At 26.1% G+C, this 22640-nt stretch overlaps 1 protein-coding gene across 1 annotated transcript in view; it reads left to right on the plus strand.

The window, feature by feature from the left end:
- Nucleotides 1-13708: 13708 nt before the first annotated feature.
- LOC107452994 (4-hydroxyphenylpyruvate dioxygenase-like protein) overlaps nt 13709-22640 on the plus strand; it is a 41123-nt gene continuing 32191 nt past the window's right edge. Inside the window, exon 1 of the mRNA XM_071188250.1 lies at nt 13709-13823. The gene's annotated coding sequence lies outside the window, so the exon portion shown is untranslated. The remainder of the gene's footprint in view (nt 13824-22640) is intronic.

The following is a 22640-nucleotide window of genomic DNA, read 5'->3' on the forward strand; positions in this document are numbered from 1 at the left end:
AATGTAACACTATTTTTAAACACTTTTCGAATTTTGCGATGGATTAAAATTAAAAATTCAAAAATTAGGGTTTAAAGCCATATAATAAAGGCTCCTTCTCTACAAATCTTGAAACAGTTATTGAAATTTAAAGGAATCCATTGTCTAATAAGTCGAACCACCGTGTTTGGAGAAAGCAAATGGAGAACCTGCACTAGGCTGTAGGGGAAATTAAGAAGAAGAAGATTGGCCAAACAATTTCAAAATCCGTCAAATAAGGATGGAATAAATACGTTCTTAAATGGGACCCTGAAGTTATGAGTGGATCCTGAATGTATATTATAGTTCTTCTCTTAGTTTTTTCAAGAATTTTCATAATTGATTCTTAAGTATATTAAGTATATTTCATGATGGAAGAATTAGCTGCTTATAAGAATTTTCTTTATTCATTTTTAGATTTTTTTTTTATAAAGGAAAGTTTGTTTACTACTGCTTTCTAGCTCTTTCGAAACAATGATGATAAATCCCTAGAATATGAAATAGACCAAGGAGTTATTATTTTTTTTCAATGAGTAGTTAAGACTATTTTTTGGAATTTACAACAAAATTAGTTTAAAAAGATTTAGATTTATAAATTTTTCTTACAAATAAAATAGAAAATTAAATAGCTAAAATTTAAAATAAAATTAAAAATAGGAATATTTCTAAAAACGTTAAATTTTATTTTTTCCTGCATTGTTGTTTAGAATATTTTTTAAAATTTTCTGAATTAAATTTTTCAATATTATTTAGTGAATTAACTGTTTGAGGAATATGTAATTTAATTATAATAAAATTAAGTTCCATCGCTTTATGGTTCTTTTACAGCTATTTTTATTAAATCTAAAATTTGTTTTTGTATATTGCACTAAATTAAAATAATGCTACTGCTTTAAAATTTTTTTCAACTCCAAACAAATCCAAAACAGTTAATTATAGTAATCGTTACTAATTATTAAGATATTCTGCTTATCTCACATATCAAGGAATTGTAAAATTGCAACACATTTAACAGTTTAAGGAGCCGTCCGCAATTTTTATCCCGCTTCTACAGGAAAGAAGTTTCTTTAAATGGTGCCAGTATGTGACAAGGGGGGATAAAAAGAATTGTTGCATGTTACATCAACTATTTTGGTTAAAATAAAAACATTATATCAGTAGATTACATGTTTTTATAGTATTTTTATTCTTCTTATAGTGTTCACAGTACTGTTTTCATTTGTTGATTTTGGTTATATTTTCATTGATTTTATTTTGGATCGAAAAGCATCGATGCTAATCTTAGAAAATTCAGACTTTAAAAGCATATATTATTGGAAAATTATCTTTCTAAGCAAAACAAAATACAGGTCACTTTCACGAAATTCGAAAAATCTCAAAAAATATATAAAAAAAAGAATAACTATTTTTTTGTCGTAAATTTTTTTCGTATACATGTAATATACATGTAATTATTATTATTCGTATCGTGCTATCGTCGTATACATGTAATTATTATTATTGTCATGCTTACGAACATCGTTTCGTTGAACATCATTAATGTTTCAGACTGAAATATGAATTATAATCTACATCGTAGTGCTTTGTTTCTGAACTGATAATATTTATTTATGTTGTACAGCGAGATCCGTGACTGACCTGTCTGTCAATCTACAGTCCCTGGTCTAGACGCACTATAAGATTCTATGTAAAATTATAATTATCAGGTGATACTATACAGCTGTATTGTTTTTACTCGGATGAAACCGGTTTGAATTTGCTTACGCTCCTGTATTAATTGGTTAACATTGTAATGCAATACGATAAAAATAAATACAAAAAGGAAGTATATGAAAATCTCACGAATAAAAGCCCATTACATTTATGTTTAAATATAAAAGTATTGCATATAAACTCGTACAAATCATGTAATTATTAAAACAATACAGTGGGTCCAATAATTTGATCTAATTATTATTATAATGCTTGATATACTAAATATTCTATATTTATATAATGTAACGTCTAATTTATTCTGTCGTCAAATTTATATTATATATCGTCTAATTTAACCTATTGATACACTAACGTAAACAAGTGCNATTTTTTTCTTATTTCATAAAAGTAGGCATACATGTAATCATTATTATTGTCATGCTTACGAACATCGTTTCGTTGAACATCATTAATGTTTCAAACTGAAATATGAATTATAATCTACATCGTAGTGCTTTGTTTCTGAACTGATAATATTTATTTATGTTGTACAGCGAGATCCGTGACTGACCTGTCTGTCAATCTACAGTCCCTGGTCTAGACGCACTATAAGATTCTATGTAAAATTATAATTATCAGGTGATACTATACAGCTGTATTGTTTTTACTCGGATGAAACCGGTTTGAATTTGCTTACGCTCCTGTATTAATTGGTTAACATTGTAATGCAATACGTTAAAAATAAATACAAATAGGAAGTATATAAGTATATAAAAATCTCCCGAATAAAAACCCATCCCATTTATGTTTAAATATAAAAGTATTGCATATAAACTCGTACAAATCATGTAATTATTAAAACACTACAGTGGGTCTAATAATTTGATCTAATTATTATAATATACTATTATAATGCTTGATATAATAAATATTCTATATTTATATAATATATCGTCTAATTTATCCTATCGTCAAATTTATATTATCTATCGTCTAGTTTAACCTATTGATACACTAACGTAAGCAAGTGCAAACCGGTTTCAGTCACATAAAAACAATAAAGCTGTAGAGCATCACCTGATAATTAAGATTTTACTTTGAATATTAAAGTGCGTCTAATAATTTTAGCCATGGACTATATATCTGATACAAAGTTTAGAATCTATATCGTAGCGCTTTTTTTTTTTTTTTTTTTTTTTTTGTCTTTTATGGTGAGCTCCCGATTCTAATTTACTTTAACTACAAGAGCTTTTTCGTTTTTAAGTTAAATTGATAGAAATTTAAAAAAGAAAAATTAAACAGATTAGGTGTACCTTCAGTTTTCCTTACCACTTTGTGTACCTTTCCCAAGAAAATGAATATATGAATAAAATTAAATAAGAAAACAAATTATAAGAACCAAACAAATAATAAGAAACTGAGATATCCATATAAAACACCGAATTTAATGTCATTTTACACGTGCATTATTTTTTATTCAATTGTTATGAAAGTTAAAGACTTATGAATATGTAAACTAAGCTAAACAATCGAAATTGTTTTTGCATTAATTCCTCAAACGATTAAGCAATTAAACCCTAAAAGTTTAAATAAAACTTTATTTATTTTTTTAACAGAGGAGAAATTTATTATCCAAGTTATGCAAGAGGTTGAATGATTTTTTAAAAAAAATATTTTGTTTTCATTTATTTCTTTCGATTTCGAGCGATCATTTTCATTTATTTCATTATTTATTTTAATTTATTTTTTATTTATTTCATTATTTATTTCATTTCATTTCTCATTTATTTCATTATTTATTTCATTTCATTTTTCATTTATTTCATTATTTATTTCATTTTTCATTATTTTTAGAAATATTCTCTTTTGTATTATAGATAATAATATGAATAACAATATTCCAACGCTTCGTTGCTTTTTTTTTTACAAAATATTATTATTCACGTTACTATCTGGACAGTAACTTGCGCCCTCCACTGTAGTGTCGCCATCTCACGAAAAAATATTCAAGCTTAGAATTATTACTTGCAATATAATTACAAATAACTACAAATTAACAAAAATAAAGTATGTTCAATTTTTGCAACGGAAGGTATCGAAGTTTAATTTTTGATTGAAAAAATTCTCAATCATGTTGAGTTCTCCCCATTTAAAATCTCCTCATTTAAAATTTAATCAAGAGGGCAGTGGTGCTATCTATCGAATAATAAAGACACATTTAATTGAATAGATCACCAAATATTTTTAATATTTACGTTTTATTTAAATTTTTTTACTAAAGAGATTACGATGTAAACTAATTAGCATAAGGCATTTTTCTTCCAGTGATATTACAGTGCGAGTTCCATCGATTTTTTTTAAAATTAATACGAAATAAATAATCTAATTTTCTTCTTTTTAGTCTTCTAATGTTTTCTGTTATTTTTTCGACTTATCTTGCTTGATTCGTATTGTTTTTGAAAGTAAATAAATTGTATTTATATATACAAAAGATCTTTTGAACAAGTAAGATTTGTGACTATTTTTGCAAAATTTTTAAGTAAATAATTTAGAAATTTAATTCTCATTTGAGATTTTTTTTAAAAATTGTAATTATTTAAATTTATTTAATTTGATTAAGATTATTTTTCGCTTAAATTGTAATTATTTCGATTAAGATTTATTTTCCGCTGAAATATATTCATGCATATTTGAATATTGTTTCAGATCAGCTGCAGGATATGCGTTAATTAGTCCAATAATGCAAATGTATAGTTTGATTGAAATAAGCTGTTTAACTTATTTGATATGAATAGAAATATTTTATCACAAATTCCAGGTAACATAACATGTTAGAGAAGTAAATTTTTTACATTTCATATTTTTAAAATTTTTATTAAAAAAATTGCATTTGTTTTAATAAATTAACTTTTTAAATTTAAATGAATCTAAAATTGTTTTAGCAAGTTTTGTCGTGTATATCTATCTATTTGATCAAGAATAGTTTTTAAAAAATATCTATGTCTGCGTGTCAAGGTACTCACTTTTAATAAAACATTCAAAACAAGGTGATTTTGTTGGAGTTCAATGCATGTCTTTAATTTTTTATGTCTAATAAATAATATATATCTGTTCTGTGCTTGCAAAATTTCAATACGTGACTCGAACGAAAAAAGCTTTCTAGTAGTGAGTTATTTATGCTAACTTTTCAAATACCGCTTATTTATTCATTTTTTGTTATTTCTTTAAAGACATTCTTAACTACGTTGACCTCCAAATGTCAAAGTATAAATTCTTGTTAATTCTATAACGATATACAATTGCTTCAGCAAGATTTGCGACATTTTACATTTGAAAGCTATGCTTAGCCTAGAACTTTCTGGAAAATTTTATTTATGATCCTTTTTTTAACAAGATTACTTTTCCCATTTTAATTAGAAGTGAAACTTCTCTATTTTTCGACTTTTTTTTATCTTGATCCCAGACTTATTTTTATAAATAATTTTAAAATTATGAACAATCAAAATTTTTTTTGATATATTGGCTTAATTAAATATGTTTTCGTCCATATAAATTTTAAATTAAATTTAATGAAACAAAAGCTACAAGTTTGTTTCTGATTACACTGTAAGAAATTTCGGATTAAAGTACGGTAAAAAGTATCGGATTTCATAGTGGTGGTCCTTTTTACCGTAAAATCCATTTTTTCCGGAACATGTTACGGAACAAAAATTCTGATATACCGAAATTTTTATGCTAGTAATTGCCGCAAAATCACTGAATTACCACTCTAATTAAATAAATATTGCTGTATAAGTTGCGGTATAATACTTTACGGTAAAAATGGATTTTACGGATTATTCACTTAAAGTGCCGTCACTTTATGCCGTAATTTGATCCGTAATTATTTACAGTTAAGGTAATTACTAGTGATTGCTGGACTTATTTTAATGGTAATAAGTACTGTATGTATAAAATAGCATTGTCTAAAATATATTTGGACTAAAATAAAGAAAATATTTCAAAAAATTTCTACAAAAATACTTTAATTACTTTTGAATTGTGTGTTTAGCATTTAAAACGTTTAAAAATTTTTCGAATAATTAAATAATTAATTCTGATAATTAAATAAGTAATTTAATTTTCAAATAATTAATTTTATAATTTTGATAAAATGTAGTATTTCCTTAAGTCCGACGGTGACATTCGTGTGTTGCAGGTGAAGACTGACAAAATTCTTTTTTAAACATTTTAAAGGTATTTTATGTGCAATAGAAATATTTTTTTTCTTCAATTTCTCTAATCAAAAATTAAAAAGGAGAGTGGTCTAGGTCAAGGAAAAAAGATAATACTGGGGACTAAATTTTTTGTTCCATTTACACAAATACTTGATCTTGCCTAATTCGGGTATGGGGATTTCAAATCTGAGATTAGTTTTGCTCCAAAAGCTAAAGATTTTTTTCAAATTTAAATTTTTTTAAAAACATTTTTAGTTTATTTTCTATCGAAATGTACAAGTTTACAAACGCAAAAAATAGCAGGTGGTCACATAAATGTCTTGACAAACATCCGGGGTGAAAAGGCACATCTTTAGGATAAAAATTGCAAAGGGACCCATGCCTGGAAAAGACGGTACGCCTTCCCTATTATGACCTTTTTCTTCATGTATTTTTAAACAGGTCATAATAGGAAAGTTTTGATTTTTTTCTGTTTTCTCTATTCATAGCTGTTTACTTATTTATAATTTTTTTTAAAGAAAAAAAAAATGTGGCTTGAAGAGTGATATCCATTGCAGATTTGAAATCAGGGATATAAAAGTATCGAATATCTAATAAAAATTCTCATGCAACAGAAAAAAAAATGTTTCCCAGTGTTAATTAGCCACTCAAACATTTTCCAAGTGCTCAAAAGTATTGAGTATTAAAATGTATAAGAGCTATCAAAACTAAAATTAAATTTATGGTCAATAGATAAAAAGTTCAGAAGTCTAAAAATATTTTGTCAAATGAGTTTTATTAAGCTGAAGAAGAATTGGAATTGGATATTATAGATTGAAAATTATTTTATGATGATTGTAACAATATGAATTCCAAATTAAGAACGAAGAAAGAAAAAAAAAAAAACGACAACGAACAAATGGCCAATCATGATTGTTAAAAACCAATATCATAAGAAAAATAATATTTTGCATTGACAAAATTTCACCTTTGAATTAAATTTACCCTTAAATTTAAATGAATTGAATTTAACCATTTTTACCAAATAAATTTTACCATTATAATGATTGAGTTATTTATATCTCCTTATTTAAGTTCTTCATAATAATCATTTATACTTATTACACAATTATAGACCAAAAATAAAAACGGTTTTTCATAATAAAAAAAATCGTGATTGTCAAAAATAAATATTATTGGAAAATAATAAATTTTATTTTGCCTTAATCGAATTTTTAATGTTATAAGGATTGAATTATTATGTTTCCTCATTCATGTTTTTCCTCGACATTATTTATTTTTTCATACGATTATTGGTTAACATTAAAAATGGTTTATTTTTACGAAAAAAAAATCGCGATTGTTTAAGAAAAATATGCAAGTTCCATTTTGTTTAACTAAATTTTACTGTTGTAATAATTGAATTAGACGTTTTTATTAATCCTCATTATTTGTATATTAAGTTTATAGCACAATAATATAATAATTGAAGTGATTTAAGTTTTATAAAAGAAATCACTATTGTTTAAGATAAATATCATGGGAAAAAGAGAAATACCATTTTGCTTTAACGAAATTTTACTGTAATTGAAATATTATGTTTTTTTTTATTTAAGTTTTCAATTATCAGCATTTATTATTTTTATAATGTTATAGCAAAATAATAAAAACTATTTGTTTTCATAAAAAAATACTGTTTACATTAATAGAAAGTTAGTTATTTATCCAGTCTTCGTGTATTATACGTCTTATTCACTCACGAAATAAAGTAATTTCCTTTGTAAATTCATATGCTGTTCGATTTAACCAGACATGAGTGAGTAAAAGCTAACAGAGAATAAATTTAAAACAAAATACATTCATTACAATTATTCATATATGCAGTAAATAATTATCATTCTGTTCACGAAATATCAACGTATTTATAATTAAAAATATCTTAGTTAATATTATGTTTTATTATGTTTACACACTAAAATTTATTTAACATTAAAAACAATCATAGAAAAATCGAAAAACTGCTGAAATGAATTCGCTTAAATAATATATTATAGCTTAATTAATATAATTAATGAGGTTTCAAAAATATTGCATTTATTTTAAAAATACGCTTGTAAGCACAGAGATATTCAATTTTAAGGGGAAAATAATGCACATTTAATGCAGTTTTTAATAAAATAAAATTAGAAATAAATGATAAAACTGCCTTGATATTCGATAGAAATAAAAGTGATTTCAAAGCATTAATTGAAAAAAAAATTAAATGGGTAATTTAGATTTCAAAGAAGACTTTTTGACCCACTGAAAAAAAGTTTCAAGGAAGATTCATTTTAAGTCTCAACTAGACGCATGAAAATAAAATTTAAGTTTAGAACAGTCTCATAAGTATACAGATTTTTGTTTTATTTCAAGTTACCAAAGGTGCTCCGGAAAATCTTTTTCACAGAAAAAAAAATTCCGGTAAAATTGCAGTGTTTTATTGAATTGACATTTCTGGTTAATGAAACCGAAACATACGATATTTAAATCACTTATTTGGAAGTTTTTCAGTTCATATGGTAATAGTGTACGGGAAATTCTAGTTTCCAAAATTATGTTTCTTACTACGACGTGTTTAGTAAAAATACAAAGCTGAAAAGTAAATTTAACCGAATAAGAGATTTTATGCCATGTTTTTATTGCTTATTAAACCATATTATATTGTTAATTTTATTAAAATCATTACCGTAGCGCTTCGGTAAAAAGTACCGAGCTTTTTAGTGTACCCATTCAGCAAAAAACTACGCTATATTCTGTTTGATTTGACCATACTATTTTTCTTAATGTTTTAGTAGATTTATTGTACTTAAATTGTCATTAAAATAGTTGGTGAGATAGCTCAGCAGCTATCATATAATTGAGCAATCATCCTCTCTTCTGACATAAAAATTTTTTTCTTCCTCTCTTTAAGCATTTAAAAAGCTTTTATTATTTTGGCAAGAAATTAAATTGTTCACAACTAGTTGAGCTTGTCAGTTTATTTGAAAGTCGTTTAACGGCATAGGAGCTGAAAACTAAATATATATACAGTTATCTGTCTTCATTACGATAAGTTTAGAACAATGAGAGTAATGTATAAGACAAATATAGCTTTTGTAAGTGGTAAGCATGAATGATAAATTTATACGGTAGGGCTTAGCATGACTGATGTTTATCAGAGATTTATATTTAAAATTCTTAAAAAAAAAAAGAAAACAACAACAACAACATCCGGTAGCTATATTCTTCTCTAGAATTCATTTGCTATGGAAATGTTTTCTCATCTACATTATAAGAATTTTAACTATCTATAATATATATGTTATTTTAAATACAAAAAAAGGAAATACGCCATGTTTGTAGAAATGATAATTACAGTTTTTATACTGGCTTCTGTTTTAAAATACTATTTAAAAGATTTGAACCACCCAAATTCCAAGCAGTATTCAGAATTCAGTATAGTATTTAAAGAATTCTTATTCTGCTAGTGCACTGAGAAAAAAAATCTGATTAAATTATTGTACTATATGGTAATCATATTTCTGGTAAAAGCAACATAATTATGGTTAAAAAAATGTACAGTAATTAAATCATTCATTTGGTAATTTTTCCGTTCGCATGGTAACGGTTTACCAAAAATTCTAGTTTTTACAATTATAGCTCATATTACTACCCATTTAGTAGAAAATACCAAACTGAAAAGTAAATTTAATCGAATGAATGATTTTTACACCATCCTTTTAGAAATCCTGACAAAATTACCAAATTTTACCAGATTCACCAAATATTTTCACATATTATAAAAAAATATTTTACGGTTAATTTCACTAAAATCATTATCAAATGCATCAATAAAAAAATATTTGCGAACTTTTTGTTTTTTCCATAAAGCCGGAAACACCGTAAGTTTTAGTATGTTCTGGTAGTCGTGGCCATACTTTTTTTCTCAGTGTGGTATATCAATGCATAGAGAAAATAAATAAATGAGTAAAAATATAGAAGTCAAGGGAATTCTGGGAATAACTTTTGTTTGAATTTTACGCTCTGTGCGAAGAAATTCCTCATCATTCAAAAACCTGTAATACAATTGTCTAGGACTGATTACTAATTATATTATAAAATCTAAAGAAAAATACGTTATCTTAATAAACTTTCTCTTCCTATGAGTTTTGGATTTTGAGCTACCAATATATGGGAGTGACTGTAATTTGGAAATTATGGCAGAAGGTGCCATAGATTGGAAAGTTATATAATTCTGAAAGTAATGAGCTTAAATGCAGGCACTTAAATTGAAAGAAAAAAATTTGAAGTCAAAAATATAGTTTTTAAAATTTAATGAGCAAAAAGAACAGACATAATTATACTTCACAAGAAAACTGAAATTGAAAAATATTATAAACTTTTCTTAAAAATCAGTTTGAGGAATAAGTCATTAAATTTTTAAAACTTCCCTAGCAACAATTTTACCTTGGCCCCAGTTGGACTCAAAATTGGCTCAATATGGGTCATATAAGAATGCGTACCGAAGGACCAATATTGGGATGTCGAGTTGTTTTAATATTGGTCCTAGAATGGTCTATATAGGGCCTACATTGGCCAATAAAGAACCTATATTGGCTAAATAATGGATATAAAATATTGGGTGAATATAACAATTCTATATAGGACCAATATTGGTTGTAAAATATCGGGTGAATATCGGCAAAAAAACGGTCCATTGAACCCTAATTGAGCCAAGATTCATGAATATTGGCTCAAGGAGGACCCAAGTTATTTTGCTGCTACTATAGCTTTTACTATATTAGATGAAGGTGGATTTTCACTGTTCATATACTTGAAGCAAAATTGTTACTAACTAAACTTACAGCCCAATACCTTTAATTTCAAAAGGAAAACAACCAAAGAACAATAATTCAATACGTTGACCATTTGGCATTGTCGGTTAATAGAATGCGACTTAAATGGCAATATCAATAAATCATGCTAAGAGCAAAATGAATGTAATACAAGCTTAAAAAGGAAATTTGACACTAAGTGAAAAAAATAGTTACATTAGAAGAGTCTAGTAGTGATATCCTTGAAAATTCGCAATTTGAAAATTTGCAGAGAGATACTAAAACAATCAATCATATTAAAAATTATTATAATTAAATTTAATTATAACAGCACAGTAAAAATGATTCGCATCATTTAGTGAAGTGTTGGTTTTAATAATTAAATTATTATGTAAATGGCATTTACAGTTAAGGCTAAATTTAGTTATTTAAAACTAAAATGCAAGTACGAAACCCTCAAAACGATAACTTATGTTCAAGTTATTATAAATAGAAAAAACTAACTCTTTTTAACTAGAAAAACTCGTCCCTTAACTAGAAAAAATATTTAGAAAAAGGATATAAATTCTGAATCTGTTATGTTTTTTTTAATGTAAAATGTATACGAGATACAAATTTTCTTTAGCTTTTATTTGTATTTTTATTAATCATTTTAGATAAAAATAAATAACATCAAGGCTATTCTACACAATTAAAATATGCGAACTAAATATTCTTGCGTTCTCTTATATAAAATATACTCTGAAAAAATTTATAAATACATTTGCATTGAAAAATAAGTATGTATAAGTTAAAAGGACTTTTTTCGACGTACCTTTTCTCAGTATCCTTCATAGAATATTTACATACGCATACATATTATTACGTATTATATATTGTTATTACATTATACAGTCGAACCTCGCTAACTCCAACCTCGATTTCGCGAATTTTTCGGTATCTCGAAGAAAAAAAAATTCCCTTCAAATTTCCTATACACTCAATGTTAAAAAAAACGTGATTTCATGAATTTTTTTTCTAATCCTTCGATAACTTGAATTTTTTTCCATAAATAGTGTAGATTTTTTTTTCTAAAAATAAAAAAATTTAAGAATGGCTGACAAGGCATGGTATGATGTGTCTTCCTCTACGATAATGAATGACTTCAAGAAGTCTGGATTCATTAAAGATCACAAAAGTAGTCAAACAATCAATATCGCCAATTCTGCTGAAAACTATACCGAAAATGATTGGAATAGATTGACCGGACTCATGAAGCTTGATGACATGGAATTTCATGACTTTGTAAACGTAGATGATGCAGTAAAAGTGTGTGGTCAGTGGNAGAATATTTACATACACATACATATTATTACGTATTATATATTGTTATTACATTATACAGTCGAACCTCGCTAACTCGAACCTCGATTTCACGAATTTTTCGATATCTCGAAGAAAAAAAAATTCCCTTCAAATTTCCTATACACTCAATGTTAAAAAAAACTTGATTTCACGAAATTTTTTTTTTTTCTAATCCCTCGATAACTTGAATTTTTTTTCCATAAATAGTGTAGATTTTTTTTCTTCTAAAATTAAAAGAATATTCCAAAAAAATAAAAAATTTTAGGAATGACTGACAAGGCATGATATGATGTGTCTTCCTCTACGATAATGAATGGCTTCAAGAAGTTGATTCATTAAAGATCACAAAAGTAGTCAAAGAATCAATATCGCTAATACTGCTGAAAACTACACCGAAAATGATTGGAACAAATTGACCGGACTCATGAAGCTTGATGGCATGGAATTTTATGACTTTGTAAAAGTAGATGATGCAGTAACAGTGTGTGGTCAGTGGGATGACAATGATATCATCGCTCAAACGAAAGCTTCTTGAGAACTACCAGAAGAAGAGGATGAGGAAATCGAAGATTTACCGCCCAATGTTACTAACAAACAAGTACTTTCTGCAGTGGACACTGTAAGGTGATTTATTGAGAGGCAGCCGAATATGTCAGAGGAGACATTTAAAGTTATGGTCCACTTAGAAAGTGTTATAGACAAACTTTCTTACACATCTCTAAAGCAAACAACAAATGAATCTTTTTTTAAATGAAGTGTTAAAAGTGTTTTTAGAATAAATATGGAATAGTGAATAAAGTATGTAAAGAGCATTTTTCTTTATTCTACCATCGATAACATGCGATTTTCAATAATTCCAATTTTCGATACCTCGAATTTCTTCTCCTCTCCCTTCAAGTTCGAGATATCGAGGTTAGACTGTATATAGAATATTTACATATTATTTTTCTTTCACAGAATATTTACATATACATGTTTAAACTGTGACAATTGATAACACATATACAGTTAATAATTTTTTTTTAAGAAATTATAAATTGAGAACTTTTGATTAATCTTTTAAAAATTTTAATTAATTGTTTTGAAATTTTTAAATAATTGTTTATAAAATTTTAATTAATTGTTTTAAAAATTGTAAGTATTTATTTTTTAAATTTTAATTAATTGTTTTAAAAATTTTAATTATTTTTTTTAAAAATTTTAATAAACTTTTTAAAAAATTTTCATTAATTTTTTAAAAAATTTTCATAACTCAAAAAGTATTCCAGTTAACGTTACAACATCATCACATCATACAACTGATACAATCTCAAATATCCCCAAAAATTTTCAAATCCATATCATAAATAGATTCTCAGAAAAGGTACATCGAAAAAGGTCAGTTCTAGCATTATTGATAGATGTCCTACCGACTCCCCTTAAATTTAGCATTTAGTTTTTCACCGTTTTGAAAATACGAAATTCAAATATAAGTTAAGTAACTTGTACCTATTATCATTATGTAATTAAAAGAAATTCAAGTACGGAACGGATGTTGTCATTATTCAATTGTATTCTTGGAAAGAATGTAGACTTTTAATCATAATAGTTGTATTACAAAATCAGCAAACGTTCAATTCTTTACAAAACGTACACCTATTCAATTGAAGTATCGAAAAAGATGGAAATAATTTCAATTTCTTTATGAATGAAATAATTTGAAACTTATATATACCGCGTGAGTATACATTATTTATTTTACTGGTTACATAATTGTTTTATTGGACATTTTCTTTTGTTTTTATGATACAATATATGATTTTATAATTCCTTTTCTAAAAAAAAAAAACAATGGCATTACACTTTGAAACATTATTAAAATGAATAAAGTGGTTTAAATAATGGATTAAATCATTATTTTTCAATGAAATTTGCTTTTTCACACGTGAAGTATTTAATTAACTTAATATATCAACAATTATATAAGGTACTGAAAAATCTATATAACTATACATTTTTATCGAAATGGGTATTTAATTTGGGGACCCACCCAGGGGTTATAGGGTCACTTTATAATGCTTGGAGGTGACCAGGGCTAATTATGCTACTTCACAAATCAATTTCGCATCTTTTATAATCTATGTCATCTCAAATACTTTACAGTAAATCCATATTTCTCTGACGTAATTTAATAGATATGTGTAATTAGTCATATAGATGCAAACCGATAGTCCTAACTTCAACCAATATTTAAAGTGGAAGCGGAATAACAATTAAAGTCCTTTTAATTTTTTAATTTTGTCAGCATGTTTTGCGCACATGATTATTGTCTTATATATTAGTTTAAATTGCTTGCATATACACTAAGAAAAAAGTATGGTCAAAATACTCAAAGGATATGTTAAAATTTACTGCTCAGCGGGAACACCAATAAGCAAGGTTATTTTTATTGAATAGCTTCTGTAATGATTTTGGTAAAATTAATAATAAAATATAGTTTTATAACAGTCATAATTGTCCACGTGATTATTGTCTTATATTAGTTTAAATTGCTTGCATATACAAGAGAAAAAAAAGTATGTTCAAAACACTCAAAGAATATGGTAAAATTTACTGCTCAGCGGGAGCACCAATAAGCATTTTAATTTTTATTGAATAGCTTCGGTAATGATTTTGGTAAAATTAATAATAAAATATAAGTTTTATAATAGGTGATAAAATATGGTAAAAGTAAATTTTTGTTATCATGATACCTTAAAGCATGGCACAAAAGCCATTTATCCAGTTAAATTAATTTTAAAAAATGTACTTTTACTAAATGTGTGTTAGTAAAAACTTATTTTGAAAGCTACAATTTCCGGTAAACCGTTACGACCATATGAACAGAAAATTTGTCAAATGAAGGGCTTAAATAACATATATTTTGCATAACATATATAAAATCATAACATATATTACATAATAACATATATAAAAATACATATATATCAAAATGATTTTTTTTACCAGAAATGTCATAACTATACATTACGGTAAATTTACTAGAATTTTTTTTTCTCTGTGTAGATTAAAAGCAAAAATATTGTTAAAAATACAGTATAATATATAACTGATATCTTCTGAAAAATATATGATTTCAAATCACGAAGACATAAACGAAAGCAACATTACAATTTAAAAAAAAATAGTTTAATGTTGATTCATAATATTGGTACCTTAAAATATCGTACAAAATCGTTGCAACCTTAATAAGTGGTCAAACGGAATCATTTTTAACAACTAGCTGAACAACAGTATCGTGTAATCAAAATTAGAATGGTTCAATTTGCGTGATTTTTTTATTCAACTCGCCCTAAACATTTAATACTGAATGAATGTTATGAAAACATACCGTAATGGTCAATCGAATATTTTTGATTAAAAAACATCTTTTAATCTCCAATTCATTAATTTTGAAAAATGCTTCATTGTTAAATATCAGCTTTATCAATCGAACAAATTTCATTCAAAATTACTTTTAAATTACTGTTAAATGCTTACGACAGTGTTAAATTCTTATCTAATCAACTAAATAAAATGAAATAAATTCCGCTTAAATCCTTACTTTGTATCTAAAAAATATGAAAACTTCGAATATAGAATTAACCAAATGAATATTACTTAAAAAGCACCTTTTAAACTTCAACAGTAATTTTTTAAAAAAAATGCAATATTGGCCAGTACTTAATAAAAATTAATATTTGAGATTGAACAGTTCAGAGAAAAATGTTAAAAAGAGAATGAATATAATATAAATTAAGGAAGTATCATAATTATTTTCAAAAACATTGATCGAAGTTTATATTGGAATTGTCTTGACACTTAAAACTGTTAATTTGAGGACGGATAAAAACAACAAATTAGGGCATTCCTTTTAAGGATATTCCAATTTTAGGGAAATTCATTATTGTTTGAGGACAATTTCAGCAATTAAGAAAGTAATCTCCTTTTAACTCCTAAAAATATAAATTTTAAACCATATTCAGACTTATTGTTTTAAGTCTTGAGACTGAAATCGAAGTAATGGTTTGGGCTTCATTTTTTGGATTTAAAGAAAAACTTACAAAACACTGTACGCTATTCTTGAACTTATTTAAAATTTAATGCTTTGTTTATGTGTGGCAGTATTATAAGTGGTCTCATTGTTTCATGTGTCACTTAAATAAAAAATATTTTTGGATAAAGTTCCAAAAAGAGAAAAAAAAAGATAAATAAAGAGAAGAACTTTTATACAGAAAGGTTGTAAGAGCATGTAAACGATTACAAATGTGATAATAAGTACGATAGTAGTTATAAAATCAATAATTGTAAGTTATTATAACAATTAAGGGATTGATAAATTATTTTTATTATAACTATTCCAGAACTCAAAAGCACTATTTTCCTTTGTAATTAATATTTTTAACTGATAAATTGAATAATGTATCATAATTACTCAAATTTAACTTGTTTCTATATTTTTGCTGTGTCAGATTCATTTTCTGAGCATAACAATAAAAAAACGAACACTTTTGTTATGTATTGTTATATTTCGTATATATATATATAAAAAATTAGACATTCTTGTTGTTACGCATTATATTTTGCGTGTATATAAAAAAAATCGGACACTTATGTTATCACATTTTTTGTTGAGTCTACAAATTTATTTTTCCCAGTAAAACTATGTGCATTTTGAATTTTTATGGTTGGTTCTTGCGAAAAAATGTTTAAAATCCTCGCTTAAAATGAAACCAAGTCTTTATTTTATTCTACTTTTTTAAATCGCATAAACTGAGTATTTTTAACACTTTTAAAGTAACAAGTAACTTTTCTGTATTCTATTTCTGTAACATTTTAAAATTTTTTAACTATTCACCTGATTGTACGGCTGACCAAATGCCCAGAAAACATCAAAAACACGTAACTGCTTTGTATAGTGCAGATTCCCAATTACATTCAAGATATTTTCACAGTTTACAAAAGTAAAAAAGATAAGATGTTTTGAATTTGAATAAAAATAAATTATGTTTTAGAAATCAATAAATATAATTTTTTTATATTAGTGTAGATTTTATACTCACGCACATGATGACAATTGTATAATTTTTTTGTTTTGACCTTTTATTGCTTTTGTGATCCCTGCTTGCTGTTGAAAGTTATTTTCTTCTAAACTTATACTAAAGTGCTTTAATGAAGGCGACTTTTTGTCAAAATTTTCGAGTGAAACAAGTAAACAAATGGATATGTTTCTGGATACCGTTGAAATAAGAATCTTAAAAATTGCTTTACGTATCAATCACCCAAAAAAAACAAAAACACTGGTTTGTATAGTTTTTTTATGCAGATTCCCAATTTATACTTAAGATATATATTTACAGTTAGCAAAATTGAAAAAAGGCTAAGATTTTTCGAATTTGAATAAAATAAGTTATGTTTTATCAATCAATAAGTATAAAACATTTTATACTTACGCACGTTATGATGATCGGATCAATTTGACGTTTTGACTTTTTATCGCTTCTGCGATCCATACTTGCAGTTAGAAAGTAATTATTTTTTTCTAGAACTAAAGTGCTTCAAATGAAGGCGTTTCTTTTTGTCAAAATTTCCAAATGAAACTTAAAAGTAAAACAAACGGATATGTTTCTTTTGTGAAGACCGTTGAAAGAAGAACCTCAATTCCTGACAGAAGTTAGAAAAGCTCTTGTCTTAAAATGTTGAAGTCAGCAAGATTGTTAACTTAACAGCAATTCTCTTTCGTATTAAAGCTCGTGCCAACTATTTCATTAAGTGTAAATAAAGGAAAGCTTAGGAAAGTGTTTCTTAATTCTTTGTTTTCCTGTCACTTTTTGATGAGAAAGTGAAACGAGAACGAGACAAGTAGTAATGAATATTTGAGCAAAACAGATATCTAAATTATGCAATATATACTCTTACTACAATTCACAGGGGGAAGACAATAAATGCATGTTTCTTCGCTTAATAGCTTAATCTAAGGATTTATATACAATAAACTAAAATTAAATTATTTTTTTTCCCTATTCGTGTAAAGAATTTAAGAATATATCATTTATTTCCAATAGTAAAATATAAATAAATCGTCAGTTTAACACTAGATTGCCTAAAGAAGTCATTTTGACTGCTTTTAATTTCAATTAGAAAAACATTGATGAATATAATGACACAATTTCTTAGAATTTTGTACAACATATAATTTTTTTATTCTTAATATTTACTAATAACTTGTTATGTAACTATAAATAAAATAAAAAATATTAAAAATTAATATTAAACAAATTTTGTTTGCACATTATTCATTCTTTTACAATCCTGTCATTTAGTCTGCTTTTGGGCAATATAGGTATATACTAAGTTTCAGTTTTTCTAGTGTTTAATAAATACTTTTGCAATTTCATAACAGTAGCCAAATTTNAAACAAATTTCTTTACACATTAGTTATTCTTTCAAAATCCAGTCATTTCGACTGCTTTTGGGCAATATAGGTATATACTAAGTTTTAGTTTTTCTAGTGTTAAATAAATACTTTTGCAATTTCATAACAGTAGCCAAATTTTCAAGTTTCATAACCAATGATTATCATAATTTGACTCATTATTTTTTTTTATTTAATTTAAAATTTATTCCAAATGTTTGACTTGATGGAAGGAAATTAAAATAATTTTATTATCAAAATGCAAATTTAGAAGAAATAAACCAAGAAAAATAACTAGCAGTTATTTTTCTCAGAGCTTTACAAAGCTAATATATTTTTGGAACTATAACTTTTGAAGTGTAATTTTAACGTAAAGTATGTACACTGTAAAAAATTCCTGATCAAATACCGGGAAAAAGCACCAGCAAACAGGGTGATGATATTTTTTCCTTGCAAAATCCACTTTCTCAGGAACATATTAAGGAACTATAATCTGATATATCGTAATTTTTACAGTAATAATTACCGTAAAATCACTGAATCACTCTAATTAAATAAATATTACTATAAAAACACGATATAATATTTTACGGAAAAAGTGGATTTTGCGGATGTTGCACCGAAAATGCTGGTACTTCATATCGCAATTTGATGCAGAATTTTTTACAGTGTAGATTTTTCCTATCACTGCTTGATAAGATACAGATACAATGCATCCAGTATAGAACAGAGCAGCTATTTAAATTGAGCAATAAGCATGCTGACTGTTAGCTGAAGAAGACCATAAATCAATGTTTTATCTGTTCTAGTTCTCCACCCAATAGCTGATTCCAAGTGTTTTGTTCAATAAAAAAGTAAATTTTTACTATCAAAGTAAAGATATCATTTATTACTAAGCAAAATAAATAAATTAATTAAAAAATAAAAACTCTTAATAAATTAGTAAACAGTGTAAATAAACATTTAACTAAGCTCTATGAAATGGAAAAGAAACTGGAAATTCAAGCTTTATAACCAAATGTATTCATAAACTCATTTATTATTTTTTTATATTGAATTTAAGACTTATTTAAAATCTTTTAGTTGAATGAAAAATTAAAATAAATGAATAAATGAATAAATGAGCGTTCAAACATTTTAAACTATTAATAATTGCGTACCTAAGTTATAGTGAACAGGATTATAAATACTGTTTAACTAATTACGTAATATTTTCATAATATTCTAGTAATATTTCGTAATATGTTTACAGAAATAATGATGAAAAGTTTTAAAATTTTTTCATGAAATTATTTTAATTTTATAAAATTTTTATTGGGTTAAAATATCAAAAATAATTTGTTAAAAATATTAATTTTGATATTTTAACTACTATTGATTACTATATTTTGAGGGTCAAAAATCCAAATCTGATGAAAAAAAGGTATATTTATTCAAAGAAAGTACGTATTTGTGTCTGATTTCTTAACCTAAAACATCATCTGCCCTAATTATTTAGCATATCAGAAATCAACCCCTCAAACCGTTTAGAATGAGTTCTGAAACGGAAAAATCCGATCAATAGATCAAAAGTTATTCAGGTGGTTCGTTTTTTTGGCGCACTTTACAATAGTATAAATAGTTTTAAAAAATCCTACTTATTTAATAAAGCAAAGTTCAGTTATATTAAAAAATGTACAATATTGTTGTTTCTAATGCCACTTGCAGATACCAGCAAGCTTACTTGGTTAAACCAAACGAATTTAACGCAGATGGTGCGTTTCTCGTTTCTTCGGTGGCCCCATCTATGGCCAAGAATAGGACTTCGGTCACACACACACACACGTCACTGCCCGTTTATAGGACGGACTCATTCATACATTCATTCATTCGTCCGCGGATCGTAATTTTGACCCGAACTAGAAAACGAAGAATGTCAAATTCCGTACCATCAAAGGTGTTATTTGTTATGGGATTTTAATGGTTATGGCGGCTATTCCTGCCTCTAGAGTATACAATAGTTTGTTAAAACAACTTTGGATGACAGCTGAACTAGGAATCGTATGGTTAACGTAAACTACGCGTGGTACCGATAATCACGAAAAGTTTATTTGATAATAAAATCTCCACATCTGTCAAAAATTCCGGATCAAATTACTGTATAAAGTACCGGCAATTTGACTACATCATCCATAAATTCTATTTTACATAAAATCAATTTCTAAAGTAAAATATTATACCGTAATTTTTTACAGTAATATATGTAAGTGATTCAGTGATTTTATTATTGTAAAAACTACGATATATCAAATTTTTTTGTTCCGTAACATCTTCTGGCAAAATTGGACTTTTCGGTATGAAGTACCGGCACCCCGAGTCGATACGGAATTTCTTACAGTGTACCAAGCACGGTAGTGACATGTATTTTGCTTTACTGAAACCGTAAAAAATGAGATGCCTACAGAAATAATGAAGGAAAAACGGAAATTGTTTTAAAAGTTTTCGTTTGGACCCAATACGGATACCGGAAGTTTCCTCCCTCCCCTTAGATGAGATTTAGTTATCCATCTTGTAGTTAGGTATTATTTAATACACAGATTTGAAAGAGACCTAATTAAATTCAAAAGGACTTACAGTTTAAAAGTTATTATCTATAAAAAATAGTTTAGAGGCAGTAACTGCAATAAACATTTCATGCATTACAAGTACAATTTTTTTACTTGTACTTATTTATGTGTCTAACATTGTTATTTTGACAGTAGAGGCAATGTTCCATTTACATTGATTTTACACTAAATCTAATAAAATCAAAATTAAATTGATAGATCTAATAGTTTCAAATTAATAAGAACTTTACGCGTTAAAGGGTATAAGACAAAAATTATAATTTTAATGCATAAATATCGCTTAACTTTTAAACTATTATGTCTATCTACTTGATTTTATCCAATTCAAATAATGCATAATATTTAATGCTTCGCTTATCAATATAGCAATGTCAAATGCTTAAAATTGATGTAGATACAAAACTACACTAACTAAATTAAAATTATTACTTTTGAAGTATTAGTCTTATTGACTAATACAAACGCATTAGAAATATACTTAGGAAAATCGCTTGTCTAGATAAGATAATATGACACGTATGAGTAATAATAAGTAGTGCGTATGTATTTAAAATTGTTCTTTTTATGCTAATCAAATCCCTAACAACTTTTAAACAATATTACTTCGATAGACTTGAGTATAGCATCACTCGATTCAATGTAAAAAAGACAACGAAATCTAACTTAATGTTTCATCTTTTCCCTCGATTGTTTTTCTCTGCCCTCAGTAAATTCAAGATGGCAGCTAAAGCTAGCCTGGGGGTAAGGGGTTAATTTCATACTTCCATATGACATGGAAAATTATTTTTCAAGCAAACCTTTAAATGGTAATCAAAATATCTCAGTAAAGCTATAAAAAAATGGAAGTGTTTTTTTTTTCAAGTACACTTTCAGTTTCAAAAAACAGATAGATAAAGAAGATTAGTAATTATTTTTGTTTTTTAAATTTATTATTATGTTTGTCTTTCCTGAGTAAAAATTATAAAGAATAAGTTATCTACAGTATAAAATATCCTTTAGTTACCAAATAAATTGTAAAATAAAAAAATGAGAAAATAGAAAAAATCTCTTTACACAAAAGAAGACCTTCATTTTTATTCGTATTATGCGTAGTTTTCTTTCTTTTTTTAAAAAAAAATTAGAATCTGTATGCATCTTTATTATTTTCTTTTTCTCCATTAATGTACATCGTGAGGCATAAATTAAGTAAGGCAGGAAGTTACCAAAGAATAACCGGAAGCAAGAATTCTTCTTTTTGTTTCTGTTATATGCAATTTAACTACATAAGGTTATTAAAATACCGAAATTTATATTATTTTTTGTAGAAAATTCTATTTTAGTTTTGACGGATTTGTTACTAAACGTTTTATTTTAAGCAGCTTCCCATGAGCAATATTACCGTACCATTTCTTTGGAAAAATATCACTTTTAAATAATACATAGAACCTGATTTTAATTCAAATTGCTATATGAACTGCTAATTTAACTAAAATCTGTTTAAATATAGGTGTTTAAA

Source organism: Parasteatoda tepidariorum, chromosome X2 (genome assembly GCF_043381705.1).
Source record: "Parasteatoda tepidariorum isolate YZ-2023 chromosome X2, CAS_Ptep_4.0, whole genome shotgun sequence".
In the NCBI taxonomy this organism is placed as follows: domain Eukaryota; kingdom Metazoa; phylum Arthropoda; class Arachnida; order Araneae; family Theridiidae; genus Parasteatoda; species Parasteatoda tepidariorum.